Source organism: Meriones unguiculatus, chromosome 6, assembly GCF_030254825.1.
Source record: "Meriones unguiculatus strain TT.TT164.6M chromosome 6, Bangor_MerUng_6.1, whole genome shotgun sequence".
In the NCBI taxonomy this organism is placed as follows: domain Eukaryota; kingdom Metazoa; phylum Chordata; class Mammalia; order Rodentia; family Muridae; genus Meriones; species Meriones unguiculatus.
The window spans coordinates 118,699,038-118,720,998 of NC_083354.1; the positions used below are offsets into that span (position 1 = coordinate 118,699,038).

At 45.0% G+C, this 21,961-nt stretch overlaps 1 protein-coding gene across 2 annotated transcripts in view; it reads left to right on the top strand.

Moving 5' to 3' along the window:
- The first annotated feature begins 467 nt into the window (after positions 1-467).
- Lyn (LYN proto-oncogene, Src family tyrosine kinase) overlaps positions 468-21,961 on the top strand; it is a 117,771-nt gene continuing 96,277 nt past the window's right edge. For both annotated transcript variants that reach the window (XM_060385932.1, XM_060385933.1), the window contains exon 1: positions 468-600. The gene's annotated coding sequence lies outside the window, so the exon portion shown is untranslated. The remainder of the gene's footprint in view (positions 601-21,961) is intronic.

The window sequence follows — 21,961 nt, forward strand, 5'->3', positions numbered from 1 at the left end:
AGGCTGCAAACATCACAGTGATCAGAGCGGGAGCTTCTGCTCCCTTGGCACACTTTGGGGAGCTTCTAATGCTTGGGGAGTTGGGTCAGAAGGAATGGCAGAGCCATGTGAAAGTTTCCACGACCAGATGGGGACCCCCGAATCTTCCATTCCTAAGGAAGAACGCTGGTTCCGAGACTGCCCCCACTCTTCCAACTCGCGCGCTGGGTCTCCAAAGCCTGTTTGCTTGCAAAACCCTGCGCGACGGCCACACTAAATACCAAACCTTGGATAGGAACCAAGCGGTCACTTCCCCGCCCTCCCAGCACAGTATGCAAATCCGAGCACCAGGAAGTAGCTGGGACCTCTCGGCCGAGCCCAGCGACAGCCAGTTCCTCTCCCACCGAGCCGGGCCTGGGAGCCTCCAGGCCGACGTTGTTTGCTGCAGGTCGGACACTGTCCTCCGAGCGGTGTGCCCGCAACCGCCGGACACGCGCGTCCTACGCCCCGGGCCCGCAGCCGCTTCCCAGGCGGGCCCCGTAGGGCCAACCCGTCGCGTGCGCAGCTTGGAACCGAAGTCACCGTGGAGTTCCGCCACCCCGAAACTTCCACCGCCAGCGAGTGAGTCGCGGGGGCTCGAGCCGAGGGTGGGCACGGAAGGTGAACCGGGCAGGGACCGAGGCCCGGCCACTGGCCGGAGCACAGGTCGCTTGTTTAGCTCGGGGCTGGGGGGTTCGGTGCAGCGGCGGCGGCGGCGGCAGCAGAGGTCGCGCGCTGTTTCTCGGCGGCGCTGGCACCAGCCCGGGGTGGTGAGAGCATCTGAACGCCTCCAGCCTGGGGAAGAGTGTGACTCGCCGGAGCGATCGAGCGGGGACGCGGGGGCGGCGACTCCGCAGGTGTCTGCAGCGGAGCGGCGCGGGGGCGTGGTGGGAGGTGCGCACCGGGCGGACGTCCCTGGGTCCCCGGCGTCAGCCATCCGCGTGCCCGGCTCCAGCTTTCTGCTCTGCCGGGGAGCCTCAGTCCACCCCGAAGGGGAGCGCAGCAGGGATTCGAGAGCGAGTGACTTGGAATTCAGTATCTGGTCCCCCGGTAGGACCCAGGGTCCCCAGGGATGAGAATGAGGATTGACCCCGGCCTCTCTAAGGATGGCTGACGGCTGCGGTCCCTGGTGACTCGGAGCAAGGTGGTGACGTCCAGCGGCTGCCACCAAGGCAGGAGCTCGAACTCCCGCGGAGCTCAGCTTCTCTCCGCCCCGCAGAGGAGCCGTCCGACGCCTTGGCCAAGAGGAAGCTGGAGTTATTTTAAGAATTCAGGGATGCCTTTCCTTCGGGATGGGGGAAGGGTGTATGCCATAGTTCCCATTGGCCTGCCTTATCTTGGCTAGCTGCGGTGGCTTTGCTGTTTGTGTAGGGCTTTTATCCAATAGCCCCGCTACTCTGGGCGCTTGTGGTCGTCTCTTCGTTTCGTTGAGTAATCCGTGTTTGTGCTCATTATGCCAATCCGCCCAACTTCCCAAATTCCTCCGAATTCAGGTGGGAATCTAGGCCATGCAGTCTCTCAGTTGTGTGCAACTGCGGATTATTGAAGTGCCTGGTTTGACTGTCCTCGTGATTGACAATTAACCTGCCCCGTAGGTTCTCGAACATTCCCCGCGTTATGTTATGCAAATGTTACTTGATACAAACGACACTCTATGAAAACAAAGGTCTTTGATTATCGGCAGTTTGATGATTTTTAGACCTGAGACCACATGTCTGACTGAGCCACCTGACTTTTGAAAACCTGCTCAATAAATACCTGAAAGGTATGCTGCCCCACAGGCACCTCAGGTGTGAAGGAAGAGGTCAGGAGCCAGAAATCCCCAACTGTGAGGTACACACCACTCGCCAAAGCTGAAATTTTGGACCTTAGCTGAAATTGTTTCCTCACGGCAGCCACTCATGTTTGTAGGCCTCTCGTCCCGACAATTCCCATGACATGACAACAGTTTTATCTCTCCTGTCCAAAATGAAGGCCTGGTGCCTGGTGCTTGATAAGTGCTCAGCGAAGATTACTTACAAGAAGGAAGGAAGGCCTGCCCATTGGAACCCTGGCCCCTGCTGTCCTCACTTCTATTATAAGGGCGAGGACACTGTAAAACAGCACCAGAGAGCTAAATGGAAATCCCTGCTCAGGACTGTTGTCTGTGCATTTTGGAGGAGGTCTTGATGTTCAGCGCTAAGACAGTTTCTGTAAAGGTAGTCACCCTCATTTTGTCTTAGAGTCTTTGGGTGCTTTATAATATTCCCCTGCCCTCCACTGCAAGTGGCTTCCTTTCAGCGGGGGGGGGGGGGGGGGGGGGGAGGGAAGTGTTCCTGATAGCTTTGCAGATCAGGGACTTTGAGGACCTCCTAATTCCATCAGCATTGGTGTTCACAAATAAATTACAGAAACATCTGAGATGAAAGTTTATTCTCATAGAGATGTCTCTTGGCAAAATGAAACTATTTGATCATATATAAACCTGCACTGATTTCACAAATAGGAATACAATGTGCACACATACACAGCATGGGATATTGTTACAGCTCCCTGGAACAAATGATCCTTAGGATGCATAGTTTAATCAACACTGAAGGACCATCACAATCAGGAAGGCATTAGCCAATGGTACATTGGCGATGGAACCAGTTTGGAGTCATTCTGAGCATTTTTTAAAAATTTTTTTAGCAATGAAGATGATGCTTTTTGTTTGTTTGCTTTGCTTGTTCATGACTTCTGAAGCTTGTCAGTGTTGATTTCATTTGGACCCATCATGGTTCCCTAGAGGATAGGCAGGGACAGATACAAACAAGAGACTCAGGAGCTTGTCTGTGGTGAAAGGTTAAGTGGTCTTTGGATGCTATAGGTATGCTTCTCCTACTTTGCCAGTAGCCAATTACTTAAAATAAAATCATTACACATTTGAGAAAGAGAATCATGGAGCAATTTATTTACTCTTTTGGTAGTTTCCTGAACTAAGTCTGGGGATCTGTAGCAGCAGATCTCTAAGAAGCCATCCCCTGTATTTTCAGCAGTGTTTCCTCTTGAGTGTGGGACAGTCCGTGACAGCCAGCATACCTGCTGCAACTGCCTTGGTTACAACACTTACCAGTTAGCCAGAAATGTTTAAGGACTAACTGTCAAAAGAGGACGCGCCTGACTTTCTGAGTGTCTGCTGTGCCAGTACCCTTCTACAGTCATTGCTTCCTATCTTTCAGCGAAGAGAAGGAAGTGGGAGAGGAAGCTTTTTCTCCCGTCAGAAACACTGAACTATTTCTTCAGCTGCCTAGTTTCCTGATGCTTACATTGTGAAACTTTGAGTGAACGCTGTCGTCATCTCTCACATTGAAGTTCCCATTTGAGGGGAGATGCCGAAGTGTAGAAAACGGGGTGTTAACCGAGGGATTCGAAAGTGTGCAACAGGCCAGCGTTAAGATTTATGCCTTCCCTCATCTTTGTCTTTCGTTAGCCAGAAGGACTTTCCTATAATGTTGAATAATAAGCTTAAATGATTAAATCAAATTCTGCCAAGTACAGCCTGCGGTAGCCTCAATTCTTTATAATTTGGGCCTTTTCTTTATTTTGCTCAGGCTTTCATTTTTCCTTCTTACCTGACAAGCCGTTCAATTTGTTGTTTGCCATGAAACTGCTTCTTGAAAGTTGTGTTTATAGTCAGGACATGGTTCTCTGGAAGTCCTCCTGACTTGACTGTGTTTCAACAACCTCCAATGCCTTTGCAGCGTGATTCCTGCTCTCTTACAAAGATGTCGTTCTCCCCGTCATTGGCATGATGTTGGTCTACCCATTATGGGAAGAGATTATATTTGCCCTCATTATTGGACCCACAGTCACTGTTCATTAGGCAAAGATCCTTAAATGGTGTCCTATGAAACCACACAGATGCTAAAGTCACAGTCATTTGTTATGTTTTGGAGAAAGACCTGGTCTCAGATATCCCAGACTTGCCTCAAACTCACTCTGAAGCTAAGGTTGACTCTGAACTCCTGGTATAGTTTGCCTTCTCCTCTTAAGTTCAGGGATTATGGTGCCACCATGCCTGGCTCACGAATCAGTTTGAGAGACTGTTTCCTAAATGTCTCATTGGCCAAGGAGGAGCCTTCATATGTGTGAAGCCTGGACTGTTTTTTGTTTTGTTTTGTTTTTCATTTTTTATTTTCTTTTCTACAGTTTATATTTCAAAGCCATTATTTCTTTTTGTGCCCAATTCCACTTTTTGGTGAGCATCAAAAATTTCCCTAGCCGTCTTTCTGACTCCAGGCCACACTGATTGGAAGCTACTCTTGAACACGCCTTTTCTAGTTTCCTCCTCTCTCTGTACTAGTCAAACATTTGTTGAGAAGCTATACCAGCTTGAAGGCAATCATGTTGAGTGCTGAGAGTCCACAAGAAGACTGCCTAGGTGGATCAGTGTTCACTTTGGTTCTTGAAGCCCTGATAGCTCCTTGGTGTTTGGTCTAAGTGGGTGCCTCATGCTTCCTGTAAGTGTTAACTCCCATGAGGCAGAGGAAAGGAGAAACTGTTCTCTGAGACACTCTCTGGAGAGAGAGAGGACCACTTCTGCTTTCCACGGGAAAGCAGTGTTGCTGAGAACAGAACTCAGCCAGAGGGAGAAGGCACAAAGGAAGTGATACCCCACACCCTGCACCTTCCAGTCATTTGCCTGTGGGGCTCCTCCCTTCAAACCACCCAGAGCTGCTTTTCCCTCAGGGTTCCTTCTTCTACCCTTGCTTGGTGTGCAGGTTCATAACCAGTTTTCCCAGGAGAGGGAGAGAGATGAGAGGGGTGGATGGAGGAGGGGAGGGAAAAGAGAAAGGTGGGGTGACACAGGAAGGGTGCAAAGTGTTCTTAGGCAAAGACCTTCAGCAGGAAGTTGTATATTTGGAAATATGCACTCTTACTTTTTCCAGCACCAGAAAGATGTATGTTTTGAAATTTCCCCCTCGTGGAAACTCAAAGTTAAGGTTTCACAATTTTTTGGTGTCCATACACTACATTTTCTTGACTATAGTAGTTTAGGGCTGTTTCTTAAGCTCCTGAGTGTATAGTCTTTCATTTAACTCTTGGAACACAGCAGTAACTGTCAAACTACCACAAGCACAATCCCTGTCTAAAGAAACACATTTATCCTATGCCTATAGCACACCAAAAAACAAGCAGACAGACAAAGGGACATCAAAATCTGACTGAGGAGCTTTTCCTTTGGATCAGGGTGGCGTGAAGACCTCTTATGCCAGCTTGGGGAGCTCTATTGGGCTGCAAGTGAGCAGAGGTGAGCCTGGGCCTGGGTAGAGATTCATTAGGGAAACACAAAAGCAGCTGGTTGCAGTGGCACAGGCCTATACTACCAGCTACACAAGAAGCTGAGGGTCATTTGTGCTTTGGAGTTTGGAGCCAGTCTGACCAAAACAGTGACATTCCATTTCACAACCAAACCAAACAATCCAAATTAAGAGGCATCTATCCATACAAAGGAATATGCCTCCAAATGTACATGTCTCCCAAATAGCATTTGATTATACTTCCTAATATGGCAACATGCTGTTTTCCTCTTATCATGGGTTTGTGTGTGTGTGTGTGTGTGTGTGTGTGTAGAGGCTTGAGGTTGGAACTGACAGTTCTTCCACATCATTCTTTTATGGCAGGGTCTCTCCGTCCAACACAGAGCTCACTTGTATAGCCTGCTTGTCTGACTAGCCAGCTTCCTCAGAAATCCTGTCTCTGGCTTCCAACGCTGGAATTAAATCACATGCTTGTGGGTTCTGGGGTCCCTTGTTTCCTCTGCAAAGGCTTTAGCCATGGAGCCATCTGCCCAGCCCAAAAGTGCTTTTTGAAAGCTGAATACAACTGAGAAATGCTGAGAGTGGGAGAAATAGCCTTCCCCAGGGAAGAGCCCCTTAGTTGTTCATGGAATACCTAGTGGTCAGCCCTGAGATCAGATGCCTACAGGTAACATTATACAGACTGAGCAGGTTATATTTATGAGTTTAGGAACACACACACAGGTACGCACGCATGCATGTGCATGTGCTCACACTTACACACAAACACACACACGCACACACACACACACATATACATGCAAACACATGTAACAATTAAAGAAAAAGAGATCCATGAACTTGAGAGACAGCAAGGGGGAAATGCATGGTAGGCAGTGAAGGGAGAAAATGGAAGGGGGGGAATGATGTGATTACATTATTATTCCAAAAAACATAATAAATTTTAAAACATGTTTACCTGAGGCATTAAAATGTTGTACATATGTGGAGTACCCTGAGATGTTTTAATACATGTCTACATTGCATAATGTTTAAGTTAGAATGAATCTATCCCTGCCATGATTTGCATTCGGAAGGATCTCTAAAGTAGCTGTGTTTGAGGCCTCACTCCCATCTTGGTGCTGTGTGGAGGAAGTGGAGATTCCCAGAGCAGGACCTCGAAGGAGGCCTTCGGGTCATTCTTGCTGCACCGTGAAAAGCCATAGTGGGTTCTCAGGCTTCCCTCTTCCTCTGCTTTATTTCATAGTGATGAGACGAGTGTGTTTTCTGTGCCACATGCTTCAACCACAATGTGCCTCTTTGTCATAGGCCTAAAGCATAGGAGTCAACGGATTGTGAACTACTCCACTCCAAAGTAGATGCCAAAATAAAATGCTTCCTTTTATTTAAAATACATACACATACATACATACATACATACATACATACATACATACATACAAAATGACAGGTAACATGATAGTACCCATGAAATAACACATAGGTAGGAAATATCATCTATATGCTCTGCATATCATTGTTTTTTATTCCAAAGTCTTCATAGTGGCTTTTTTTCCTGGAGGTTGGATGATGGCTTCTTTCTTGTGTGTACTAAGCAAGCATTCTACCATCCATCAAACACTTCCAACTCTCATCTTTATTTTATTTCACATTTATTTATGTACTTAACTTGCATGATACTGGCAAGCACTCTACCACCAAACCAACTCTCCATTCCTTGAAAGTACTCAGAGGTGACTGTTTTACTCAGCAGAGAATATTCCTCTCACAAAGGACCTCCTTCACCCCACCCAGAAGGAGAAGAGAGGAAACACTAGAGAAACCCCTGGCGCACAGCCCCAGTTTCTGCTTCGTGGATGTGAAATGCCCAGAACCCTGCTAAACCCCATGGCTGTTAGCCAAGTGCAAAGGGGAGCCTTGTGCATTTGTTGTCTGCTCCACTGTCCTGTCAGCCTAGAGGTGGAAAAACAAAGCTGATGGAAGGATGCTCTTTCCTGACAAATGGCAGTAAAAGAACCCCAAGGGAAGATGGCCGGAAACCCTCCCAATAAGCACATTTTGGATTAAAAATATATATATATTATTTTGAAGCAGTCTCTCTCTAAGTTGACCAGGCTGGTCTTAAATACATAAACGCAGAATGCATGCATTTTTCTAACTAAAAAAAAAAATGGCCTTACAAGAAACGATGGACTGAAGACAGAGTGCCTGCAGAAGCCAAGCACTTTGGAGCTACAGTAGTCTGTAGGTTGCTCATAAGGATATTGCTGTTGTCCCTATTATCTGTGAATAACTGGTTCCACAGTCTCTCAAGAATGTGTTTGTGTGTGACTGCACAAGTTCTCTCCTGTTCAGTGAGCCATCTCTAGATTACTTATGATGCCCAAAACAATGTAACTACTTGCTAGATGATATTCTTTAGGGAACAAAGTCTATACGTGTTCAACAGTGACTATTTTCTGTCAGTAGTTGGTTGAATCTGCAGATGCGAGATCATGGATATCAAGGGCCAAAAGTAATTGTAAACTGCATTTTGGAAATGTGAAAATGGAGAACTGTTTCTCTTTCTTTCTGTCTTCCCTCCCCTTTCTTTCATTCCCTGCTTCCCCTGCCTTCCCTCACCACTCTCTCTCCCTCCTTACCTTACTCCCTCTCTCTTTCCTTTCTCCCTTTGATTTTTCTTTCTTCATTGGAGACAGAGTCTTGCTAGGTACTCTAGGCTGGCAATTAAATTGCAATTCTTTCTCCTTAGTACCCCTGATGCTGTCATTATAGCTTTGTGCCATCATGCCCTGCCTTAAGAACAGTCTTAACTTATTTTTTGATACTTATCTTACCGTATATCCTAAGGTAATCTTGCACTTGTTCTGTAGCCCCAGGCTGGCCTAAAACTCATTATCCTTCCCGTCTCAGCCTCCTGAGTCCTGCATTTATACTTGTGTGTCACCATGACTGGCCAGAGCATTTCCTCAGAAAGCTCCGTAGTGTGCAGTGTTCAGTTTAGCTAATTTTTCTGGAGTGCCTCCTGAGAGTCCAGCTGATGTTGATGGAAATACAAAAGGTAAAGGGCCCAATGCCAGGAGGAAGGCCCATGGTGAATGCTCAGGATTGGATCCTGAGGGAACGGTGTTCCAGCTCTGTCACTAGCCCTCCTTCTAGAATCTGTAATAAGGCTTGATAGGAGAGTCCCTGACTAAAAATGATGAAGAACTTTTAGTAAGGAGCCCCCCACTTCACGTTCAGTCACAGGCAGCATCCTGACAATTTTTTGTAAGCAGCTATTTATTTATTGATTTATTTATTTATTTATGCTTCTTAAGACAGGGTTTCACGGTGTTTCTCTGGCTGTCCTAGAACTTACTCTGTAGACCAGGCTGGCCTCAGACACAAAGAGATCCACCTGCCTCTGCCTCCTCAGTGCTGGGATTAAAGGGGTGTGCCATCCAGTGCTGGCTCTAAGAAAGTATTTATGATGTAGAATCAAAAGGCAGCTAGCACACTTCCATAGCTCTGGAGAGGTGGGTGAATAACTGAAATACTCAAAGGGTGTTCCCCAGAGGGTAATTCAAAGCTAGAAAATAATACCCATTGCTGCTTGTTATGAGACCCGTAGACTTCAAGGGGGATCAGCAAGTGGATAAATGGCAGCCACTCTACCCTAAAAATTGTTAGCTTTACCCAAACATTTGTCTGCAAGCCATTTGAAGAAGAGATCTAAGTTTTGGGGCAGTCACCAGCTTTTGCTGTTTGGTTTCAAGGAAAGAATGTTGTACCTTTGGGACCAGTCCTACACTTTGTATCATAGAAAGAACATCACCGTAAGTAGGAACAAGTATAATTAGGATTATAATTAGCATGTTGAGCACCCACCACAACCAATGTGAGGTTTCTGTTCATTTTCAGCTAGATTAGAGTGCCACCCTGGTGACCCATGGGCTGTGAGCTTAACCCTGCCTAGCTGTGAGTCGCTGGACACTCACGGGCCATGCTAGACTTTGTGTTAAAACTCAGAGGTTGTTGGTAGAGGGTTCCAGGTTGTGAATGATTCCAAACCGGCTTTAAAGCATAGAGCTAATGGTAATAAGTGTTATTGAAAAAGGACAAAGAGTTGCAAAGGATGGCTACTCAAAAACAAACAAACAAACAACAACAAACCACAAAAACCAAAAATCAAAGAAAACAAAGCCAAGCAGAAAAACTGAATGCCAGGATCTGAAGCAACTGGAGTCTTTATGCATTCATATTGGGCAGGTAAAATGGGCCAGCCACTAGGGACAGTTCCTCAAGAGATGATGCCCCAAAAGAGTGAAAGCAGGAAAGCTTGAGATATATGCCTACCCAAGTTCATTGCAGGGTAATTCAGAATAACCAAGGGGCAAAGGAAAGTGTTCTATGTGTATATTAGGCTACTCACCCTAAGAGGGAAGAAATTCTGGCCCTTGATACAACATAAATGAGCCCTGAGGATGCCATGCAGAGTCGGGCCAGTTACACAAGGAAAAATACTGTGGTTGCTCTAATATACCTGGACTAGTCAATCCACAGCGGACTAGTCAATAAATAGGATGGCAGCTTCCAGGGCCTCCAAGGATGTGGGGATGGGGAGAGACTGTTTACTGGGCACAGAGATTCAATTTTTCAAGATGAAGAGGGTTCTGAAGATAGACGGTAGCAATGCCTGTGCCATGAGTTACAGCCTTAAAATAGTTGAGGTGTAAATTTTATGCTGTGTATATTTTTGCTAAAAATTCTAAAGAACAGTTTTTAAAAGTTTATGTGCAGAAATATGGACAGAGAGTGGTCTTGAAGATACATCATTGAGTTTGATAAATGATCTTTCTTCTGACTCCAGCTTGCCTATCAAGCTGGCTGGTGTGTCTCTCTTTGGTGTCTTAAGGTTTCTATTGCTGCAATAAAAAGCCATGACCAAAAGCAACTTAGGGATGAAAAGGTTTATTACATTGTATACTCCACATCACAGTCAACCATCAAAGGAAGTTAGCACAGGAACTCAAGTCAGGAACCCAGGAACTTCAGCTGAGGCCATGGAGGGTTGCTGCTTACTGGTTTTCTCTCCATGGCTTGATCAGCCTGCTTTCTCATGCCATGCAGGACCATTTGCCCAGGGATGTCACTGCCTGGGTGACGGGTCCTCCCACATCAGTCATTAATCATTAATCATGCCCCTACAGACTTGTGTGCAGGCCAATATTTTGGAGCCATTCTCTGAAAAGTCCTTCTTTTCAGATATGTCTTTGCTCCTGCCAACTTGACACAAAACAACCAGCACAGCAGCATACTTACCTGACAGGATTTTCATCATCTCATTCAATGAAAGATCCTGCAGATTTCTGACAAAGTGGTATACGGGCAGTGAGGACAGAGGGCATCAGAAAATGAGGAAGGCTTGCTACAATAGAGTCTGTGCATTAGTGGGTAAGGAGGAAAGTTCTTTTCCTTTTAAAGAAGCAATTCAGCTTGCCTGCAGGGAACAGGGTCTCAGTCCTTAGAGGTTTGCTGTGATTGCCCTACAGAATCCTGTATTGCTCACTGAGTTAATAACTCCAGAAGATACTTTCTGACCTAATGATTTGCTGTTTCTAGTCACACTTTCATTGATTTCACCTCACCCCACCCCCAACACACACACACACACACACACACACACACACACACACAATCTGGGCAATGCAACCCAGGGCCTTGTGCAAAGCTCGGTAAGCATTCTACTACTGAGCTACATTCACAGCTTGAAGGAATGTCTGTTCGCCTGGTTATTATTTATTTATTTGTGGATGTTCATGTAGGAGGGTGCCTTGGGATGGGTTCGTATTCGCACCTGTGTGCACCTGGAGGTCAGAGGTAGATGCCAGGTGCCTTCCTCAATCATGTCTCCGTCTTATTCTCCTGAGTCCCATTGAACCTGGAGCTCATAGCCTCTGCTAGACTGGCTAGTCAAGAGGCCTCTTATCTCTGTCAAGGGTCCACTTGTCCTCTTCCCAACACCAGGGTTACAGGAGGTGCCATTCACCTGGCTTTTCTCATGGGTGCTGGGGTTATGAACTCAGATCCTTAGGGATGTACACAAAGCTATCTTCCCAACCCCCTGAAAGAGTATCTCTGTTGAAAGTCTTCCTCGTAAACTTTAGGGGGGGGGGGGTCCTTATGTGTTTCCAAGGTGGAGCATCTTGTGTTAAGTGACACAGTGTAGAAAAGTGCAGAAAGAGAAGTCTAGCGCAATGCATGCTTTGGTGCAACAAGAAGCTGATAAAAAAAGCAGCTATGCTGACATGGAGCTGCCTATCCAACACAGAGCTGTCTCAAAGGTATGCACCTTTCTGCTTCTACTTTAGTTCCATTTCCAAACAGGGTATATATATATGTATATATATATATATATATGTATATATATATATATATTTAAACAACACAGTGTAAAGGAACTGAAAAGCAAAACAAAGCCAGTTGATCTCACAAAGAAACAGATTTTCACACTGTGTGTCTGGCTGACGCTAGCATCTCTGCATGATGAACTTACTGTCGTTCAAAGGAAGAGCCAGTTCTTGCCTTGCTATATACCCTGACTATGGAGTTGTCATAGTTTCTCACCCTTCAGTTTGATCTGGGCCTTCTTTAAATGTCTTTTCTTTATCTAGTTAAATGTCTTTTCTTTAACTAGAGTAAAGTTAGTTGGCACCAGCCATGTATTTATAGTTTTTTTTCCCCCCTACTCAGTCCTCACAGTGAAGCTAATTTCTATATGCAGATTTGCCAGTGTGACCAGGGGGTTTCTACTGACTCAGTGCCAAGACGTTCTGTGAAGGACACAGTGCCAGTGTCTGCACCAGCCCAAGAATCTTTGTGGATTCAACGATTCTCTTTTGAGGTTAAATTGGATTCACGGTCTCATGTCAAGGAACACAGCATCTTCATTACTGTCTGTTTAGTTTCTGTGTGGGGCTACTTTGCATATTTGATTTTGTTGATGGGGAGAGAAGCATAATTTGACCTGTGGAATTTATTAATCCATGAAGCCGTGCTTTATTTATTCATCACTCAGAAAACATTTCTTGGATGCTCAGCGCTCATAAATATGCATGTGATTAGCTGGCAGTTATAGCCACTGGTTCTCAAAAGCAGAGTTGTTCCATATATAAAGCCAAGTCTCCACACCCTTCCTTCCATATCTTCATTTGTAATAAAATTTGGATTGAAAATATTTTTAAAATTTGCACTGGTGCAAGCAACTACAGATCTGTTGGTTGTTATTTCCTGAATAACGCAGTATAACAACTACTGGGACAGAACTTAGAATGAATTGGGTACCATAAATATTCCAGCGATGATCTAAAGTGCACAAGCCATGTGCATAGGTTATAGGCAAATACTATGCTCCTTTATATAACAGAGTAGAGCCTCCACAGATTTGGGCATCTATACAGCCTTTAGACCTTGTCGCACTGCTGATAGTGAAAGGCCACTGTACCCAGAAAACTAAAGCGTTTTAAAGACTTGAATGAAAAAAGTGAGCAAAGCAGGCAGTAGAGTTGCGAGGAAGCTATCTCTGCTGTGCAGAGTTTCAAAGTGGCAGCCCACAGGGATGTTGAGCCTGTGAGTGGACCGCTAGGACCGCTCCCAGCCCCTGGCTTCAGTTAATTCATCCCTGCTCCAGAAGCTGAGGTTCAGCATCTGCATTCCCACTGCCTGGGCCTCTTGGCAACCACTGGATGCTGCCGAGGACTGAGCAAGGAGAGAGTGTAGGACCCAGGAGCCTGACCAGAACAGACAGATTGCTAAGGGAAGAAGTGACCCCCACTCGGCTGCAAATCAAGAAGACAGCAGAGCCAACTGCTTAGTTGGATTCCTGCTTATCTTGTCAGAGACTGTAGGGCACGGATTAGTACCAAGATAAATTGGGAGAAAGGTACATTGGAACTAGAGTGTGTGATGGCATAGTCACAAGCTGAGGTTCGGGGACCGGGTTGTGGGTGGCACCTGCTCTGTTTGGCACATTCTGGTCTTGTGTGGCAATCACCTTTGGCCTACTTAGCCACCTTGCTGCCTCCTCTTTCTCACTAGGTAGCACAGGCTGGCCCTTAACTTGGAATACAATTGCCTGACCCCCACACTCTTGGTATTACAGGTGCGTCACCAAGTCTGTCAGGAATTTTTTTTTTCTTAGAAGGCCCTCAAGCATTGTGTGATGGGGACACACAATGCTTTTCTGTTGTTTTTGTTTTGCACATTGTATAGATTAAAAAAAAGACCTAAAATATTGCCTAATATAGCAACAGTCTACCCCTAGGCTCCTCACTTCTATTTAAAGTAGCTAAATCAAGAGCCATGGCACTTGACCAAATAACTGGCTTTTAGATAAGTTCCAGGGCCACAGAGATTCTCTGTCTGTATACTGATATTGGCCAATTTTTTTTCCTCACAAAGTGATAAGAAACAACCATCAGTGAATTAAATAAAACTTTGAGCCAGGCATGGGGTCAGGCACAGCTTTAGAGACAGACAGATCTCTGTGAGTTCGAGACCAGCCTGGTCTACAGAGCTAGTTCCAGAACAGCTAGGGCTACACAGAGAAACCCTGTCTCAAAGAACCAAAACTAAAACAAAAGAAACAACACCAACAAAATCCTTTGGTTCATTTGATTCTTACTGCTGTTATGAAAAAAAAAATCAGATTTTTATATGGAGGAAAGTTTTTCTATTGTATCTTTTAAACCTTTTTTATTTTACATGTATGATCATTTTGGCTGCATAGAGATCTGTACACTGCTTGTGTGCCTCGTGCCCAAGGAAGCCATAATAGTGTATTAGGTCCTGTGAAAGTGGAGTGCTGGGAATTCAATCTTTGTCTCATGGGAAAGCAGCCAGTGTTTGTAACTAGTGAGCTATCTGTCCAGCCTCTCCACTGTATCTTAGCAAGGTCCTCTCCATTATAAGAAAAGAATAGCTTAGGTGTCTTATGTAAATGACTGTTTTGGCCAGAGTGTTTCGGAATTTGTTTTCAGTTTTTGAGGTATGTGCATGTATGAGATATCTGAGAGATGGGCTCAAAAGCCTACAGTGAAACTCACGATGTTCATGCGTAGCTTAGACATCCCGGAGGCTTACTGGCCCTGTGGTTTGACTGCAAGTTATCACATGAGATCAGGGCCAACATTTTCTTCTTTAGCTTTTTTCAATGTTTGAATATTTCAGATTTTGGAGCATTTCCGGTTTCCATTTTTTTTTCTTTAGTTAAAGATGCTTTCCTGTTCATGCATCTTGAAATGCTATGAAACCCATGTTTCACAGAGTAAGCCCAAGTTACTGTCTCCATATAAATAGACATCAGGTTTCTCTGTGGTGGTTCTTGAAAGCTTGACTGCAAACATCCTGGTAGCCTGACCACAGACTGGTCCCCAGCTTTTTGGGGTTCTTCCAGGAAAGAGGCATCTGACTGTTGTTTCTTCAAAGACCTTCTCAGCAAGGCAGCGCCAGAGAGGACTAGGGACACACCCACCCCAGGACCTGGCTCCACAGCTGGAGGCACACATCCTCACTGCTGCACATCTTCTCCAGACATCTGCAGTTTGGTGATTAAAAATAGAAGGCCATTTTGCAGTTTTTCTGTGGATATTCCCAAACATAATAGAGGCTATGTAAACATTGCTTTTGTTGAAACTAGTAATTATTTAGACCATAGAAGGTTTTTCCCCCCTGTGCTTCTTCTGTATTATTTAATGTAGTTTGGGCATGTTCTTTCTTTTTATTTACTTTTTATACTGATGCTTGAACCTAGGACCCTATGCATGCTAAGCAAACACTCTGTAACTGATCTAACCCCCATCACCACAAATTTTCTCCCTTTCTTTCTTTTTTATTTCAAAGTGCAGACTCTCACCCTATAAGCTCAGGCTGGCCTTGAGCTCCCAGTCTTCTTGCCTAAGTCTCATACTTTGTTCTTTCACACAAAATAAAGTCCTTTGCAAAGGTTCAGACCTTAGTGGTCTGAACCCAGGTGCATGCTTTGAGTTGAGCCAGCGTTACATTTTGAAATGTTTGCTAAAGGGAAAGAATGTTTGGATGAGCCAAGATGGACAAGGGAGACACGCACACCAGGATGATTTGTTTTCCGTACATTGTTTAGTCTCCCTAGGAAGTAAAAGGAACTTTCGAGCTCTTACTTCCTCATATCCTTCCCAGAGGACCTGAACCCAGCTGAGGAGGCAGGGTGCCTCCTGCTTCCTCTTGAATGCCAGCTGTTGGAGAGCTGCATTCGTGGTCATGTGGTTAAGCTGAAGCTCTTTCTCCCTCCATGAATGGCTACTCTCCAGGAAACAAGAAAACCTGGGAGCCAAGGCTTGATCCATTGGCCACAGACAGTAAAGAAAGTTTCTCTTGTAGTTGGAAAAAGTTTTATAATGATGCAATATTGTGATTGTTTGTTTTACTTTCATCTAAAATAATAATTAACTTTTACACAAAATCTAATGAAGCAGCAGTTACTGAATGAGCGCACCTTGTTAGGTGACTAGTTTCGTAGAAGGTGCCTTATTCACTCTTGTTACGGATAAGGGCAGAGACAGTAATTAACCTTTTTAGTTATGAAGTAAATGGAACATGGGTCAGCAATCTCCTGTGGTGAGTTTCCACATGTGGGAGGTAACGTACTTGACTTTGGTTTAGCAGTTGACTTTTGGAAAAACTCATGATAAGTACGAAGTGGAGAATATTTGTTGAACGCGCACTGTGTGCATTCCTCATTCTAAACACCCGCCAAGCTTTGATTCATTTAGCTGCCGTGGTGCGTCTATGAGACAGGCGAAGGTAGTCTATGTCACAGATAGTAAAGGTTAAAGTGCTAGTGCCATGTTGCTCAACAAGGGGAAGCTGGAACCTGAACCCAGGAAGCTGCCCATTGGGCTTAGCTACATGAATGGCAAGTGCAGTGCTCTGACGTGGGGAGGGAAAGGCCCAGACACTGCAATCAGGCAGCACCATAAGAGAGCTCCATCTCTGCCAGTCTGCGCTGGTTCACTGTCGTCACAATTTAAATAATCAAAAAGAAACAAAGTCAATGAAATCAAACAGAACATTGAAACATTGAGTGGAGTCCACGTCCTGGAGTCCACGTCCTGATCGGTCACCAGAATCCGCTTTGGCTTCAGCTGGCTACTTAGTTCCTACCGACTACAGTTGTTAACATTAGTTGGGAACAATTTTTTTTTCTCACCTCTTTCCTCTGCTGGCTGGTTATCTGCTTGTCTTTTCTTCTTCCCACCTGACAGATGTTCTTGGATACTGCTGTGTTTGTAACTCTTTCCTTTGAAATGTTGCCACGGAACCATAAACTTTGAAAGGTTGTTAGATTTTTATTTATCGGATTCCTAACAGCAAAAGGAAGAATACCGCTTCATGAGTGAATAGCTTATCCTCCTTCTGGTTTCTTGGTGGCATCTGTGGCAACATGTCTAGGATGTCTGAGCAAAACCAGTTCATTTCCAAGAAATGAAGTAAGCCTTGTGGCCGCTGCTTGTGCTAAACAGCTCCTGTATGGTGCTCCTGACGTTGGATTGTGGATCCCTCCAACCCCCCGTGTTTCTAACAAGGATAACGCTTAAACAATGACCAAGACTGCAACTTTGCCTAAGAAAAGAGCAGGATATTTAGATCCCCCTACTTTCTTTCATTACTAGAGTATCAGATGATTAAAAGCCAGATGTTGTCTCTCAATGAAGTCAGTACAAGTACAAATGTTTCAACGCTGACTTGGACACAGAAAAGACTGAACTGTGTCAGGCCCTGTACCTGTTCTTGGGCATCAGCTTCCCTGGAGCTGGAGTTTCATGCAGTTGTGTGCCACCCAGTGTCACAGTTGCTGGGAACTGCTGAGTCACCTCTTTAGCTCCAATAGCCTGGGTTATTACAGGCCCAGCACTAGGTCCCCCCAATCCCAAGGTCCTCCTGAATCAGCACCAAAACTACAAATATGAGGGTCTGCAGTTCTATCCCCAGTGGCACAGACACCAACAGCCATATAGCAACCTCACTCGGTATCAAGCCTTAACCTGCTGGGTTTGTAGATTACTACGTCAATAAATGGGATTCCACACAGTTGCCCAAGAGCAAGTACCGAAAAGGATGAGGAAGAAGAAAAGGAGAGGGGGGAGGAGGAGGAGATGAAGAAGAAGAAGGAGAAGAAGAAGAAGAAGAAGAGGAGGAGGAGGAGGAGGAGGAGGAGGAGGAGGAGGAGGAGGAGGAGGAGGAGGAGGAGGAGGAGGAGGAGGAGAGAGAACAGAACTTCACTGGAAACCAGAGACACTTTGTAAGGTATCTGTGCCAAGCTCTGTTTTTCTCAGGTTTATTTTGCTGTTATTTTTAAAATTGAGATATGGAGTCACAACAGAAGTGAATAAATTCCAACCCTACCCCCACTGCCTTGAATTAGGGCAGAGAACTGTATTGCCATAGGGGATCATTATTTTGGCAATTACCCTACAGGGAACCCGAAGTAAACCCCACCAAGTCCTCTACTTCTTTGATTTTAAATCACAATAGTTTTTCCTGGTTGTCTCTACCCTCTAAAGAAGCTTTGGGTGGGATGGGGGCACACTTTGTGAGACAGCCTCACTTTCCCAGACAGCATTACTATGGCCATTTTGTGCACTATATGGGAAAGCACAGAGCTTCTGTCACTCTGTGGATGTCCCACTCAGAGCTGAGTTGTCATGGTACAGGAGTCCTGCTTTCTTTTCCTTGGTGTCTCTAGCAGCTCTTGGTATGTCTGTACTCTGCAAAGATGCCCATGAGTGAGGACATGTGCACAGTAGGCATCCATGAATTACAGCACAGTTTCCTGGTACCTCCATCATCCTATAGATTCTCCCTGTCACTTTGTTTCTTTCTACATGCAAGAATTCAGTCTATATAGGGCACCTATCTCTTCAAGGGCTGAGACACCGAAGTCACCTTCACCCTCTGAATGTTGACAAGACTCCTCATCTCTGAGCTGATCTTTTTTGATCTTTGTGAATTCTTTACCAGGATTGAAGTAGGGTTGATTATAAAAGACTATGTGAAATCTGTTTAAAAAGCAATGGGTGGGGGCTGGAGAGACAGCTGGAGAGTCTGCTCTTCCAAAGGACCCTGGTTCAATACCCAGCACCGACATGGCAGCTCATAACTGTCTGTAACTCCAGTTCCAGGTGGCCTGACATTCTCACACCAATGCACATAAAATAATAAATTAAATAAACTAAAAATAAAAAAGAAGTGGGTGGCTAGTGAGATGGCTTGGTGGGTAAAAAATGCTTGCCACCAAGTCTGTTGACCAGAATTCAATCCTTGGAGCATACATGGTGGAAGGAGAAAGCCAACTCCCATAGGTTGTCCTCTGATCTGTTCTCTCTCTCTCTGACAAGGAGTACCTGTTAACTAAGTACATACATACATACATACACACATGGTTACAAAAGGAAAAGAAATGGGATGAAACCAACTTATCCAAAGTCCAGTTGAGGAGGAAATGTAGCCTTTCAATGTTTGCTTAATGAATTGTCCCACCCATAACAAAAAAAGATTAACAACACATGAGCCTGGCCGGGACAGGGGAAGCCATATGTAAACAGGTAGAGGCTGCTGCTGGAAGACTTTTGTCAATTCCCACATAAACCTCAGCAGACACCCCCTCACAGCTGATCCCCTTCCTAGAGAAATGAGAGCACACACCCACAAAGAGTGGACAACGCTGCATGTGTCAGCTTAAATCATTCACTGAAACAAACAAACAAACAACAACAACAAAAAAAAAACAGACATCAGATTCCAATCATCTGAAGAATGTTTGATGAAGTTTGGAATATTCCTGAAATGAGATAGTGTGACTCAGCTCAAGCAAGATACTGATATGTGGGAATGAGTACATCTGCTGTTATTTCACACGTGTGGAGCTCAAGACCAGGCTTCTAAGGAGGATAACGAGGCAAGGGAAAGAGTGGGAGTGCAGGTGGTAGCAATGTGTGGCTTGCTGGGCATCCACACACACAGTTACATCTATACACACAGTAAACAGTGCCATGTTTACTTTTTGGGCACTAGAATAAAAAATCAAAATTATTTTTTTAATTTTACGCATCTATAAGTGTGTGGTTCTGAGGCATTCAGTGCACTCCCAGAGTTCTGCAGACGTTACCACCTACCTCACCTACCTCATCGGGAAAGCAGACAGCACCAAGTGAGGAGACCAGTTAACCAACAACTGAAGCATGACTCTCCCAAGTACATGAGGCCAGGAGTGAGCTTCCATCCAGCAAGAGCATGTGCGAGGGTGTTGCCACCTCAGAGTCGCACTGTGGTGCCTCGTTAGACCTCATGCGGGTTTGCCTGTCTCTGCTGCTTCTCCTTCAGGGTAGAGAATAAAGGCTGACCTGCAACCCTTCCCTGGCCTTGGGTGTTGGAAAGCGTGTGGAGTGCTGAATGATTGGGACAGCACAACCAATTTCCAAGGTTTTCTTAAAGAAAATGTGCCTGTACCCCGAATGTCATGCTCGGCTGTTAACAACCTGGAGAACTTAGAAACCTGAAATCACCACCATGCATTTCTCTCCCGCCTCCATCCAGGCCACCTGCCCTGCTTGAATACTGTTCAATACTGCTGTGTGCCTCAGACCTTGGTCACACTGCTTTAAAACTACGCCCAGGCGATGCTCAGGAAGTCCCTTCTTCCTTTGTTGTCCCTTGCTCTATTTTTAGCTATCGAGCTAATGTGACTCGGGACCATTTCTCAGCACTTAATCCTGTTTATGCTGATTACTATGGCAGACTCCCATTTAGAAGCAGTTTTCAACTTATAGGATTTCATTCTTGTTCTTTAATGTTAATGCTTCCTCCGCCAACCCCTGCACTGAGTGTTTCACTCAGGGCTAAGAGCCTCTGCTGGGAGGCTATGATTTTTGTCTTATGGGCTATGGAAACTAGGCTTTTTGTAGCATGTACATCAATGCCTTGGATGTTGAGTTTCTACTTGGTTCTAAAAACTGTACGGTTTAAATACAAGTAATTCAAGTAATTAAGTCACTTCCATGTAGACCAGGAAGACACTTCTGTTGACCAAACTTTTGGGGTATCATGCACCAAGTGCAATGTGCACTCACAGTTTGCTGCAAAGAGGTCAGGATTTGGTGCAGGAAGGATTCTTTTGGAGGGGAGGGGATGTCAGCATATGAAAAAAATGCAAAGCAGAAGTCTGCCTGGAACAGAAGGAAAGCTCAGCTGATAGATGGAGCTATTTTTCATTGATCAACCAAGAGATCTTGGACTAATGAAATTCCAGATTCAGATCTGTGTTCTCCCAAAACAGGGAAAATGCAGGGCAGATGCAGGCCATATACTTCATACGGGATTTCACATGATTGAGGGCTCTAAGGAAAATCACACTGCGCCCATAGAAAGAAGGTGTGCAAGAACTGTACATGTTTCTTTAGCTACTCTGGTGGTGGGGATTGGGTGACTTAGAGCTATGATGTATCTAACAGAGGAGGAGGTTCTAGATAGATGTATAGCAAGTACAAAGGTCCTGAAGAAGGGCTAAACGTGAGTATCTGCTAAGAAGAAAGATTTTGTCACTAAATTAGAGGATGGCTGAAGTTGGGAAGCAAGGAGGGCCTTTGCCAGCCTCTCCTGCCCTCTCCATCCAAAGACCAAGATGGGCTCAATAAAAACCTTAAATAGTACTCAAAATTATGAAGAAAGCCTCCAAATGGCTTTATTTTGATGTGGTGTTAGAGTTGGATCCTAGGACTTCATACATGATGAATAAGCAATTTACCAGTGATCTTTGCTAATAGCTTTAGTGAGAGGGTTTGTAAAAATTATTTATTTTACTTTTCAAAAGAACATGTGTGTGTGTGTCTGTGTGTGTGTGTGTGTGTGTGTGTGTGAATGAGTGAGTGAGAGAGAGAGAGAGAGAGAGAGAGAGAGAAAGCTGGAGTTACAGGCAGTTTTGAGTTTTGAGTCTCCTGACATGTGTGCTGGGAATTGAACTCTGGTCTTTTGGAAGAGCAATACATGCTCCAAATCAATGAGCCATCTCGCCAGCCAAAGGAGGTTGTAGTTAGTTGAGATTCAGCTGTGTGGAGAAATCAGGGGAAAATCAGATGGAGTTGCCAGATTATCAAGGGCACAAAATGCATACTGTTAGCCTGCCCTTAAGTTTTCAGATAAGCAACTGGGCTTGTTAATTTTTGGCAGCTTGACACTACCCTAGGCATTTCTGGGAAAAGAGAATTTCAACTGAGATATTGCCTCTATCAGATTAGCCTGTGACCACCATGTTTATTGAGGGCATTTTCTTGCTTTTTTTTCTTTTAATAATAGCCCTGCTGTTTTATTTGTTTATTTTGGATGCCACCCACATTTATACTTTTTAATAATTAATTAACTTTACATCCTGAACACAGTTTTCCCCTTCTCGTCCTAGCCCCCCCAACTCTCCTTCTACTCCTCCTCCCTTTGTCTTCAGAAAAGGGGAGGTACCCAGAGGATATCAACCAGCCTTAGAGTATCAAGTTGCATTGAGACTAGGTGCATCTTCTCCTATTGAGGCTTGACAAGGCAGCCCAGTTGGGGGAAAACTCTGTAGCCCTTCTATATACAATTGATAAATGGGC